A 13,338-nucleotide genomic window follows, 5' to 3' on the forward strand; every position below is an offset into this window, starting at 1 on the left:
TTTTTTTCTATTTCCTTTTTTTTAATATCACTGTGTATATGTAATACAGTCATTCACATCATTGCTTGAGTGTTTATTTCTTTCTTGTGCTACTGTTTTATGTGATGTTGCTGTTCGCATTATTGCTTTGAGAGTGCGTGGTGTTGTTCGGACTTGTATGTAACGCAATCTTGTAACTATGTTGTATACCGGGTGTTTCTGCGAACACTTTCAAAAATTTTTAAAGGTTTCCTGTGGTAGACCGCACAATTCTAGTTCATGAGCTGGTCTACTCGAAGACGCAGACATTACTTGCAGAAAAAAATTGAAACGCATAATCGACTAATTAACCAAAAGTCACTAATTAGGTTTTAACTAACTACTTTGTGCCCATATTGCAATTCACAAATTGTAGCCGTGGAGTTCGCAAGGCGGATTCATGCACTTGGAACGAATTCTCAGGATTACGCCAGTTTCGAGATATTAATTCCCGAACTTTGCCGAGAAATGCATTGGTAATCCAGTTACTTCTGTGCTTCAGTGCATAAAACGACGTTTTGTTAAGAAATTAATTGGAACGCCAACGCATTTCTCGCAGGTTTGAGAAATAATATCTGGAAACTAGTGTCATTCTGAGAATTCGTTCCAAATAAATCCTCCTTGTGAACTCCATGGCTAGAATTTGTAAAATGCAATATGGGTCAAAAAGTAATTAGTTAAAACCTATAATTAGTGATTTTTAATTACTCGACAATGGATTTCAATTTTTTTGTGCAAGTAATGTCCACCTCTTCGAGTAGACGAACTCATGAACTAAAATTGTGCTATCTGCCACAGGCAACCTTCAAAAATTTTTAGACTATTCGCCGAAACACTCTGTATAGTTGTATGTTGCAAATGCATGTGGTATTGACCGCATATTCAATAGCTAAGGAGTAGCCTGTGCCGTATTTATGCACCGACACCCCCTTATATTATGTCAATAAAAAAAATTGCACTTTTGAGAACAAGAACACAACTTCCCTCATAATACGGGTAGGCGTATCACACAGTGTCATTTTCCCTTTTTAAGTAAAATAAAGAAAGACAAAGGCCCCACGAAAGCAAGAAATGTCGAGAGTGACTGTCGCCCTCGACGGCGGAGTAAGCGGGGAGTGCGTTGAAGTGAAACTGGATTCACGTAGCGAACAATATGAAATGCCGGGGGCGTGGTTCACTTCCAACAATTCCCCTTCGGGAAAAGATGTAGCGTGAAGAAAATAAAAATAAAGAGAAGGGGCGAGTTTGTGAAGAAAAATAGAAATAACAAAGGGGAAAGAAAAAGGACCTGCCACGTGCCAAGGCTTCGCGCCACTTGCTTCTGTGTAAGATACGCAGTGCCTGCCGCTTCTAAGCGATGTGTGGACCTACCGAAACTTTTGCCTCCACGCCCTATCCTGGTCTATACTTCTTTCTTTCACTCAAGTTGGCCCGATTCGGTTATGTTTTAGCGTGGATAAGCCGCTTTTTTTTTTTTTTTTTTGACGTGCCGCTCTGGAACTCTGTGTGGGCTGCTTGCTGAGAATATCTTCCTTTCTTCTTTTCTTTTTTTTCTTAATTCGCTTCGTTTGTTTCTTTTGTCTGCTCTGTGGCGGTACGTGAAGAAGTGCTGGAGTAGAAAACTGTCTTTCTACTCGTCTTCATAATGCGCTTTCTTTTCCTGCATATTGCACTCTCGTCCCGAAGGGGGCATTATATCTATATAGCTCGCTTGTTTTTCAGTCATCCGCTCTCTTCTATGGTGGTGTATATGAACTCGGGAACGACTTTCACGCACCAATGTATGAGGTTGCGTGAGCACCTGAGGCTTTGACTATACAGTGGAGCCAAGCGTGCTCGGAAGTTTTTTTAAGGCACAGCAGGTTAGGATGCCTTTTGTACTTTTTGACAAAGAGTTGCCTTTTACAATGCTCTTCTCTCCTTAAATGAATATCGACAAAGACGAACTTACAATAGGTTATGTTTGAACGAATTCATTTCTTGAAAAAAAAAGACATCTGGAACCAGTACTAACACGCGAAACAAAGGGATTGAACGAAGCGGGCGAAATCAACCCTTGCGATACGCAGGCTATAGCCTACTATCGAACGAATCGAACCTAACCTAAATTAATCTAACCTAAGTAATAGCAGCGGCTAAATGTGTGTTTATTTCTCTCTTTGCAATGGAAACAAAGTAAACGAGAGGACAGTTCATTTAGGTAAGTGAAAATGCAAGACATACGCGTATGTAGGCGCATGCACATTTACATGACGCAAGAAAAGAAGAGAACTAGAATATGAAGTTATTTTCATTCCGCATGGGCTGTAAAAAAAAGGAAATATTGGTACAGACGATGCACGAAGAAAAAATAAAGATATTGGTTGTCACTGATAGCTATAAAAAAAAACAATGAAAAATGTTAACTAAGCTGCCACTTTCATACTTCCAAATCAAACTTTATAAAAGCCAAGTTCGCAGACAAGTAACTTGTCCTGTTATGCTCAGGCATCGTTGATCTAGACATAGATGAAAAATAACAAAGCTCTGATTTACTTTAACGCTCTGAACTTAGGGACGAATTATAGAGCGGGCGCCCCGATTTCAGTTTATAACTATGCGCGCTGGCTCTCCCATGCCCTTCGACGACAGAAGTCCACGCTATGCGTTAGGAGAAACACAAAACACCGCTTTTTAATAGTTTCTTCAGTTTCAGGTTTCATGTGCACTTTGAATACTTTCCCCATCGAAAACAGTAGACTTGCGATATCATTTCAAACGTCAAACGCAGACACGCACAAATCTATACGGGTCAAGAGCGATCATAACCGGAACTGTGCACTTGTTCTCATAAACTTCAAGACTCCTGGCAACAGCGAGACTTTGGAAATCATAGCTCAAGAAAGAACAAATAGAAAATGTCCACCCATAAACTAATTAAAAATACCAATCTGTATTCTTTCACTTTTTTAGGTCGCACAAAACGGTGCAGCGTCATAGAAGGCGGTGCATAAAGTGGCAAGAGAGAGGGGCGACTTAGGCCGAATAAATGATGATTCACTGTAAATTAGTGGTAGGACAGCGTTGTTCACATTTGCGGATGGCAGTCAGTATTACCAATTTATTCTTACGAACATTATGTTGCGAAGTTAAGAATAAGACTCGTGTCAGCCAATAGCGTAACGATAGCCCGCTGTGCGTGCCTGAGAAGGAATAAGGTCTTGTCCATTGTGCACTACTGATAATTCTGTGCAACTGTACTAATACCGGCAGCTCACCATTATTCCTATGAAAATGCGTACAATCATTGCATTCTTCTGGGCGCGAATTCAGAAAACCTTCTTACCCTAGAATTTTTCGTAAGATAGAATTTTAGCCAATCCGGATGCCAGACATATCATTAGCGAAGGCGGCCAGCCATAGGAAAAGCGAACTTCCGAAAGAAAAGCTTTGTGAATCTGGCCCGTGATTCTTACATTTATGTCAGAAACTTGGAGGGTAACTAAGAAGCTTGATAAAAATTTAAGGACCGCTCAATGAACGATGCAACGAAACAAAGCGGGCAAGTTTGCACTCGGCCGTGTAAAGCTTAGGCACAGCGAAAGTGTGAATCCTCAAGTCTTACTGGCTGCTACTGCTAGGTATCAAGTCGGTTGCTGCTAGGTCTTGACTTGGTTTAACTTAACTACGCACGTAAGGAAGGTATTCTCGAACAATCATTTTCGGAGGTACCTTCGCTTTCGCGACATTTCGCGTGACTAGCGCTGGACGCGTCGGCGCCTACGAGAGGCAGCGTTCCTGGCGTGCCACAAACGCAGGCAGGCAGGCTGGAGCCGTGTCTGTGTCGGGCGAAGCAAGCGCGCACCTGCGCCGGCGCTTACTAGGCAACGCGAGGTGACGTTATCGCTACTGCTTCGGCGCATGCGCGGCTAGGCAATGCTGGCGGCGTTGGCAGCACCTCTGCGCGTTGCCTCGTTGGTGCTGCTACAATTTGTTTCTCTCTCTACCTCGCTCTCATTTTCTTTTTCCCTCTCCCAAGCATTGCGCGCGCCGCCCGCATGCTCTCCTTCCCTCTCCTTAACGTCCCATGTCAAGGCAACATGTGCACGGCACGGAGAAGAAGCGAGGCACACGCCGCTCCGCGAGGTGGTTGGTAGGCAACGCAGTGACGTCATAGGTCAGCGAGGTTTTGCGACAGCAGGCGCCACTTTTTACTGTTAGCTAGAACAGCTTCGGTGTTAAAATGTTAGGCGTATCGTTGAGGGACAGGTAGAGAGCGGTGTGGATTAGAGAGCAAACGGGGTTAGCCGATATTCTAGTCTAGTGGACATTAAGAGAAATGAAATGGGGCTGGGCAGGCCATGTAATGCGTAAGGTAGATAGCCAGCGGCCTGTTAGAGTTACAGAATGGGTGTCAAGGGAAGGTAAATGCAGACGAGGATGGCATATAATTAGGTGGCGTGATGAAATTAGGAAATTTGCAGGCATAACTTTGAATCCGCTGGCGAAGACATGGGCAATTGAAAATCACAGGTGGAATCCTTCGTCTTCCCAGTGGGCATAACAATGACGATGACGATGCCTATGATGACGAATAATATTTCTGGGATGCTAGCATTCATCGGCTTCTAGCGGTGACTTATCGTAGGATGGACAATAGAGGAACTCTTTTTCTCGTTCTCTTTTCTTGTTGCTGACGCGGCCCTATACCTTGTGTTCTACTGCACGGAATTAGGGAGGTCCGCATCTATGCTTCACTCTTGTCCTCCCGCTTCTTTCCTTTGTATGCCCCCTTAGAGCATTTCCATACTGACAACTTTTAATTTTTTTTCTGACAGACATAGAACTCTTGCGCGTGCTTTGAAGAGCTAGCAGTCGCGGTTGACCTCCTGGGGAGAAGTAGGCCACGCATTCCCGGGGTGTCATTGGTCAAAGCGTCTATAAAGTAGAGTCGGCCCGCCACTCCACGTGGTCTCCGCCGATGTGGACGTGCGCTAGCTGGTTCACACTCACGTTAGCCCACTGAACGGCTTGTTTGTCCTTTCCTAAGAGAGCCCCTGAGTGTCGTACCACGAGGTACATAAACTGAACTGCTGAAATGCACAATGAAGCAGTTTTTAAACGGGTTTGTGGCGAGAAGAGTGGAAAACGACGTTGGTTTAGAAGATTACATAGCGTAAAACGTAAGTCAAATAAAACAGCAGTGGGGAACATTCAACACGTGACCGAACAACGTACAGTGTGTCCACCAAGTTTTTAGGCGGCTAAATCTATATGAAAGTAAATGTTGTCATCTTGGTATAAGTAAAACAGTCACGCGTCGTGAGTGCTAGCTGAAAATACAGATATGGTACGTGAAGATAGAGAGTAGAATGGAAGTTGGCAGGTTTTCGGCCAGTCCAATGAAATCCAAGTTAGAGAGTGTTGGGCTTGTACTCCGCCCGGAGGGCCTCCGCGGCTACTATAATACTGGGGTGTCGGGCCATCCCCGTAGAGCCCGTAGAATTTTCTAATCTCTAGGCAATCGTGTCTGGATAAACTGCATAGTGCTCTCGGTACCACCCCAGACGCTTTGGAACCATCCCTTCCATTACTTTTCCTATACACTTCCTGTGCATCTCAAAGGTTAGAAAAAATACTACCTTCAGCAATTATCCGCCGATTAAGTAGAAATTACCGATTTCACGTACACGTTTTCCTCTTTTTCTTTTCTTTTTTTTGTGTGCTCGTTGAGGGACGGGTGGATATGTGTTCGATGTCACTTTTCCTTCCCAATGAAGTCATGAATTGCGAGCCAGTTTTTGTTTATGAATAAACTCCTATATGTCACGGTTATTAAGTACATTTTGGTGCACATTTTCCTTGAGTGGACGTCTGTTTCTATTTCACTATATGTTCAATCACGTGTTAATCAATTCATATTCAGCAATTCTGTTTCAGCAATTATTCGCCAGTAAGTATTAATTTATCCATTTTATGTATACAACCATTAGTATGTATACGTGTATTTAAATGCCTACTTTATCTTATACCGAGTTCTTTATTATTTAACTGCTTACGTCACTGTGATTATATAAATTTGCATGTACTTTTTCCTTGAGTGTACTTTTGTTACCATTTCAGTATATGTGATGCTAATAACCTCGATTACTGCCAATTAAATTTTTGAAAATGGCTCCACAACTAGCCTTTGGCTAGGGGACCACACAGTGTGGGCACACAATTGTATTATTTTGATCAATCTTAAAGAAACTTCAAATTCTAAGAAGAAAAAAAACTAGCAAGCGTGATCAGATGGTATAACGCAATGTCCAAAGTCGACTTGCCAGCTTTGAGGAGTGTAGTCAGGCGACTTGACTTCCATTTCTGGGGAACCATGCCAGTCTGCCAGGAGTCACTGTACAGGAGCGGAAGTGCTTGTCGAGCTCATTCAACAAGGTTACATAGAGTGCGGTATGTAATACCATGTGCTCCTGGCGCTAAGGAACGCCTGAATAAAGCGAGCGTTGGTTCTATTTTGTCTAGAGAATATTTTGTCTTCTATTTTGTCTATGGCACTCCATACGGGGATCCCATGAGAATGGTGACGAATTGGGTGTTTCCGCTCCAGTGGAGCTTGTTTCGGCGGCAGCTTTTGTACAGAAGGATTCCCCTACGTCGATCTCTGTGCACTGGGATAAAGAGCCAGGGCAATTAAATGGATGGCGCTGTTCAGGGGCTGTACGGAGGCCACGAACAGTTCTCCATATAAGAGACAAATGCTTTCGGGGATCCCGAGACTCGCAGAAAGACACCCATCGTTGTGAAGTCAGTTTATTCAAACGACACTGTATTTTCTTCCGCTTGCGTCTGGCCAATCTCAAATCATGAATTGAATTTGTGCGTCTATATCTTCGTTCAGCACGACAAAAAGAATGTACAGTGGCCAGGAAGGACACAATAGATAGAACATGTCAAGAGGGCGCCGCAAGACAGCTGCAAAACAAGAAAGAAGACTAGCGCATAAGAATTAAGGATAAAAAATGGGTGCACTTGATGAAGCGTCATTCTTGTGATCCGTGGCAGTGCGTCTTCTAAAGCGTTTTAGAGAAACGAGAATGAGTCAAAATATCTCAATGGCTGCCTGTCCTAACTGAGTTATGGCGAAGCGGCCGAGAAAATTGCGGTAATTTATCTTTTGGTCTTCGCGTGTCTTCTTCACGACGTTTCTTTCGTTCCCACAATTCTCTGTGTCCAGACGGTGAAGTAGCATCCCCGGAAGTAAGTAGGCAAGGCTGCGGATGCTGCTGGGTGTATCTAGTTGAGACGCAACGTCACTGTGTCGCCTGTGGCTGGTCATCCGGTTCCCAAGCACTTAGTTGTTTTCTCCTATAAGAATAGCAGACACCACCTCGCCAAATGTTTTGCGCTTACGTAGAGACTATTCCGCACGTTCTATCTCACCGTCACAGGAAAAGAAAAGAAACAGAAAGCCTGGAGACAACGCGATGTTTATAAGTGATACAGGACTGTGTGAACGAATTTTAATGCGGTTTGAACAGCGCCGTTTCTACTCGTACATGACCTTTTGACACTTGGTGAAGTCATTGTGGTGCCATAAAAAAAGAAAAAAAAATGGGAAAAAAGACAGCGGCCGGAAACCACGGATGCTGCACTTCCAACTGATTAATTGGAGCTCCCTGGGGCGAACAGAAGGAAGCGTACAGAATAATGCGCATGCGTATATGTTAGGGGATGGCACAGGCTAAGAGACTGGATTTACTTGGGATTGTCGTGGCCAGGATGTCCGCTCCACTGTTCCTTGTGTTTTATTTATTTGTGCTACAGTGGATTCATCAAGTATCAACCAAATTGCCCATGAACTAGTTATTTTGGGCGACCTTTCGACAGTTTCCTTTCTCCTTTCCTAAATCTCGCTCTTTGCTTTCCCGCTCTTTGATACACGAACTGGAGCTTCGAGTGGGAGCGCAAAGACTTCGTGAGGGGAAGATAACCCGGTCATCATCAGGCCAACAGTGGATAAGCTTCGCTCCCATATCCCCCTCCCACCAACTAGGTATCCCACCCTGACACCCTACCTCCCGTCAACTTCGGGCGGAAGATAAGTACTCCAGTGGAAGCATCCTCGAAGAAACATACTAAAGGCGATGTTCGTAGCGCGTGGGCAATGTCTTCTTAGTAGTGGCATACGAAAAAGCCCAAACTGCCACGAGTATCATGAAGACGTTGTCAAACATTCAAACGAAGTCAGCTTCCCTGCCCTCCTTCCCTTTCTCTCCTGTTACTTTCTTTCCATTTCCCATTACTTCCACCTCGTCCCTAAATACCGTACGTATAATTAAAAAAGAGTTCTCATTAGAGCTGGTTAGCACGTGCTATAGCTACGTGCTGTAGGACATGAGAAACGGAATGAATCGACGAAACGCTGGCTGTAACCAAATTTTATTGCGCGAAAGGGAATAGATAAAGGTGCCGGAATGAGAGAAAAGGAGAAAATACGTATTGCCTTGTGCGCAATGAAATTTGGTAGACAGTCAGCGCTTTGTGACGCCATTCGATGTCTTCTGCCCTATGTGCCGTTGCTCAATTTCACTTATAATTCAGTCTCCCTTAAGCCTATGGAAACAAGTGAATTCCAAACGCTTTCTCTTCCCTAAACTTATTTTTGTTGCATTCTCTCTCAAAGCTCTCATTATCATTTGTTTGGTCATTTTCCCTTTGAACAGCTGTACTTTGAGCACATTTAGTTCATCCTACTTCTTTTATAGCTTTCCGAGGATATTATGTATCTCATGGCATACGTGAAAGATGGTGATGTACTCTCGATTCTATAGGGCCATGTCTTGAAGCATGAAACCCAATCATGGACATTTACGTGACCGAGGCTTTGTCTATAGGACAGCTAATTAATATGAAGGAATACATTGTATTCACTGGCCGAGCGTAGTCAGTGAGCAAGTCCAGATTTGGAAAGACGGGACAGGCACGACGACCGTTTTTTATGTCACAAATGTTGTATTTATATACATCAGCTGCCACTTAGCGTTACTTTGTCACTAGATTGTGACAACGAAAGACGTGCCAGTAATAGACATCATTAATACATCGCCATTAACGTATCGGCTTTCATGGAAAAATATTATATAGGCTGAATGCTGCTGCAGGTTTAAACAGACAGAAGAACGAGGATTTTGTCGTTTTTTTTTAATGATGCGAATATAAGGAAAAAGGATCAGATGAGAAAATAACACGACGAGGTACGGTTCTTTACGAACGAAAGCTCTTGAATATAGGTGATGACGACTAATGATCGTCGGTATCCCTTCAAACTTCATCAACGGTAAAAGAGTGTGGTCCTGTCCAATTTCGTTACCGTGGCAGGTACAAAACGTGCTTATCTAGACCGGCCAAATGTATCGAGTTTTACGTTGGATAATAAAGTATGTTACGCAAAAAGACAGTGCTGGAAATAAGTAAGAGTAGATATTTGGGCAAACAGACCAGCGTGTCATTTGCTACGTGTGCAGATTAAAGCCCACTGGCGGATCTATATAAATGTGGAGCGAAAGATATATTAGCTAGATAGGATAAATAAAATACAACTTATTACGATGCTAACTAGGTTATCTTGCACAATAAGCCCGGATTCTTCTTTTCTGGCGAATGATTCTCCCAGAAAGGTTAAGAGTCTAATCCGAAGACTATTCCATCTCCAAAGAGACTCCACTATGCGCCCAGTATTTCGTTCTATAGCCGCGAACCCACTTTTATCCAAGTTGTTCCAAAGTTGAACGACGGACGGCTCTCTGCGCCGTTCCTTATTTTTTATTTCCTTTACTATTGTTGTTACATTTTCGTCATTTCAGAACAGACCAGACCTACACGTCTCCACAAGGCCGCTTTGTGAGCAACGCACGCAATTGGAAGGGATTTGTCTTGAAATCCGAAAAGACAAGCCAATTTTGACTCAACCGATTCCTTCAAAACCAGGTGGCGCCATACATCCTTTTCTTCCGGAGTTCCACGTCGTTCTGTTCATGCAGTTAGCAATCTTATATATTTTGTGACTCGGCCTTCCTCCCTATGTTTAAAAAACTTGAAGCAACTTAGGCTGACAGACTGCGTTCACCTAACAATCGAGCTTTTACGCTATGTTCTAAACCGACTTCGCCCAATCGGCTTGATCTTTTTCCGCGCAAGCAAGTTCTTATTTTTCTGCCGAACTATCTAGGGTGGCTTGCACGCACATTTATTAACGAATACAATAACGGCTTTAGGAACGCGTTCTTAAATGTCCCCTAGAAAACTGCTAGTCCGCATTAGAATGCGTTCTTAAATTCGTTATTATTTTAGTTATTAAATGTTCGTGGAAGCCGCCCCAGGTGATCGCACAAACGTTTTTCATTTCGGTAAAGGCCATTTCACTTGAACTGCTGAAATAGCCGTGATTATTTCACATTTTCTTGCGTAGTGAAATAATGGCGATAAATCATAGCGTTTTTAAGCCTTTACGGCGCACAAATGACAGACAGAGGGGCGGTGGGAGGGGTGCGTGTCAGAGGGAGGCTATGCAGAATCTTGTATGCGGAGAGCTACACTTTGACTTACCTGGAATACTTTATCGGGCATCTGAATCTGTGGACGCATATATTTTGGCATTGCACCAACATTGAAGCGGCCGGTGTGTTCGGGAGTCTTGAATCGTCTATCTTGTGCTCATAAACAGAACGCTAAATCCACTGTGCCACCGAGGCGTGCGAAGGAGAAAAAAAAATGGGTACCGGTCCGGGACTGGCCTTGATAAACTCGGCGGTAATGCAGTTCCACTCAACGGGAATGCTGGGTAAGTGCGAAGCAGTGATTCGCCGATATTTCCCTCGTGTTTTCCCTGTGTTTACCTTGTTTTATCCCGCGTGTTTCTTGCGTTTAGTATTCGTATCCTATACATTATTCTGAATCATCGTAGTTTATTTTGAACCGGTTTCGATCAATTCTGCACTTGTTTTGACCCTGTTTATGCGCGTGACCACGACATGACACGCCGACAGCGTGGGCCCCTTGAGTGCTTCGCACTTAAAGCTACATCAACAAACATCCGCTATAATCGAGCACCGCAAGTGGCAGGAACAGCGGTAAACAGCAAGCTCCGATACATAGACCCCGCTCGTTAGTAAGGTTGGCTGTATACGGCTTTCATTTTAACCATAAGCATCTCCACCCTTTCGTATGTCCCTGCACTGGGTCACAACGATGATGAGTGTTTAGAGTTAGTCACAGAATGTTTTCGAGACACTCGTCAAAAGAGAAGGGAGCGTTTATAATACTGATGCGCTAAAGTTTAGGTTAATGCTGTGACTTATACGTAAATCTGCCACGTCAGACGCGGATGCGTTGCGCGCCGTCAAAGGGGCTAACCACTTTACATTCACAGCATTGCATTCTTAGCCGCCTTGATTACCTCTAATGCCTCGACAGACGTATTTCCTTTCCCGAGCATCGTTTGCGCCAGGAAATCGAAGCCAGCCTTCCGGTCTCGCAATCTCCGGAGACGTACGGCTGAAGTTTTCTGGACGTTTTCCTGCCCATTGCGTCAATTAGCGGAATGGGCTTCCAGACCAGCTGGTTAGTGAGAGAGAACCAGTTGATCGTTGCTACTTGATCGAGGGTCTACTTCCATAGAAATCCGGTATCACTGTAATGACGATATACAGCCCACTGGTCTCACATGTCGGAGTGTATGCTCCAAGAACTTGCAGGAAGGTCTGTTTGGGACACATTCCGTAGATAATTCGAAATGGTATTGTGAGGTTTACGTTTATTGTTGGGCCATCCTGCCCACGGTGAGCACTGCTTGCATGCATCATGGCCTACTTGTTCTTAGTGTATCGCATAATGAAGAATAGAAATAGTCAGGTTTCTACTGTGTATTTTGTTGGGCGTGGTTCATGGTAGTTATAATATGTGGCCTCACGCGCATCCTCTCTTATAAATGGATGTAACGAGAGCTTTAGTTAAAGCTAGAGCTAGAGTAGCTCTAGTTTTAGTAGAAACAGTAGCTAGAGATTTAAAGAACGCTGCCTCAATGAAGCAAGAAATACTCAGCGATTAAAGCCGAGTAACCGATACGCAGGCGTATTCTGCACATCTTTATCTGATTCCGCATAACATGCGTTCGAGACAACCGGAATTCGGAAGAGGTTTTGGAGCATATAGCTATGGGATGGTGATTCCGCAAACACGCGATATATTTGACACAGCCGAGAGATCATGCCCGCGCATGCGCTCTTCCCCTCGCTTCACTGGTAAGTAGCAAGCTTATACAGCTGTAGTCTACATCAGTCAGCTCAAGCAGGAAGCCATCCCCTCTCTAAATATAGCATCCCCTATAGTCGGCCGTGGCGTGGTACTGACGTTAATATTTATAGGCGCCTCGCTACTTATAGCTGCGTCGCGCGGGTAGAGTTATTAGTACGACGCATCTATAACCTGATAAACAAGATAGCTCGAGGGATCCTTGTTTCGCCTGCAGTGCGGGTAAAACTTAACAGGACAGCCAACTACAGCGCATGCTCGCTTTGTGCACCGTGAAAGCGAGTGAAAGGATGAAATGCCGTTAGCAGCACCGTCATCGTAAACTCGTATTATTCGCGGCGCACGGCTCTCGCCGTCCTTCCGCTGGTAACAAGGTGCGCGCATTCATCGCTTTGTCGTCGGTCATGAAGGGAGGTGTTGCCGGCACATGTATACATGGGCGCGCGTACTCTAATAAAGCAAGCTTACGAGCACGTATACGAGATTCACGTATAAACCTACATTTATTAACTTTCTTTTGTTCGTTTACGATCGGTTACAAGCTTTAGCGTGTCAGACTTGGATTTTGTTTCGATAGATAATTTGTCCTCCTTAGACCCGAAGACAGCCCAGGGACATATTCTCGGTATGTTACTGACTGCTACATTACGAATGTAAAACAAACCATTCTATGTTTGCATGCACTGAAGAAACATCTACAAGTATGTGGACAAAGGAAGCTTCTCCTTAACCTCCTCAGACCCCTTGTACAATATATTGCACATTCTCTTGCACATTGCCATTGTCACATTGTCTAAGCGGCAAACTGTTTTTTTTTTAATTCACTCAGAAGTAGTTACGCAACATATTTATTCTGGGTATGAAGTACGGTGCATGTGCAACTGTAAAGAAGTGGTTTACTCATATTCTTGTCATCCGCTTTCTTGAAATTTGACACTAAATTTATCCAGACCTCTGTGTTGTCCCAGACGGCAGAAAGCGATCTTTAGATGTGTTTAGAAATCACTGATATTGCGTGAGAATAGCGAA

This window comes from Dermacentor silvarum, chromosome 8, assembly GCF_013339745.2.
Source record: "Dermacentor silvarum isolate Dsil-2018 chromosome 8, BIME_Dsil_1.4, whole genome shotgun sequence".
Taxonomy (NCBI): domain Eukaryota; kingdom Metazoa; phylum Arthropoda; class Arachnida; order Ixodida; family Ixodidae; genus Dermacentor; species Dermacentor silvarum.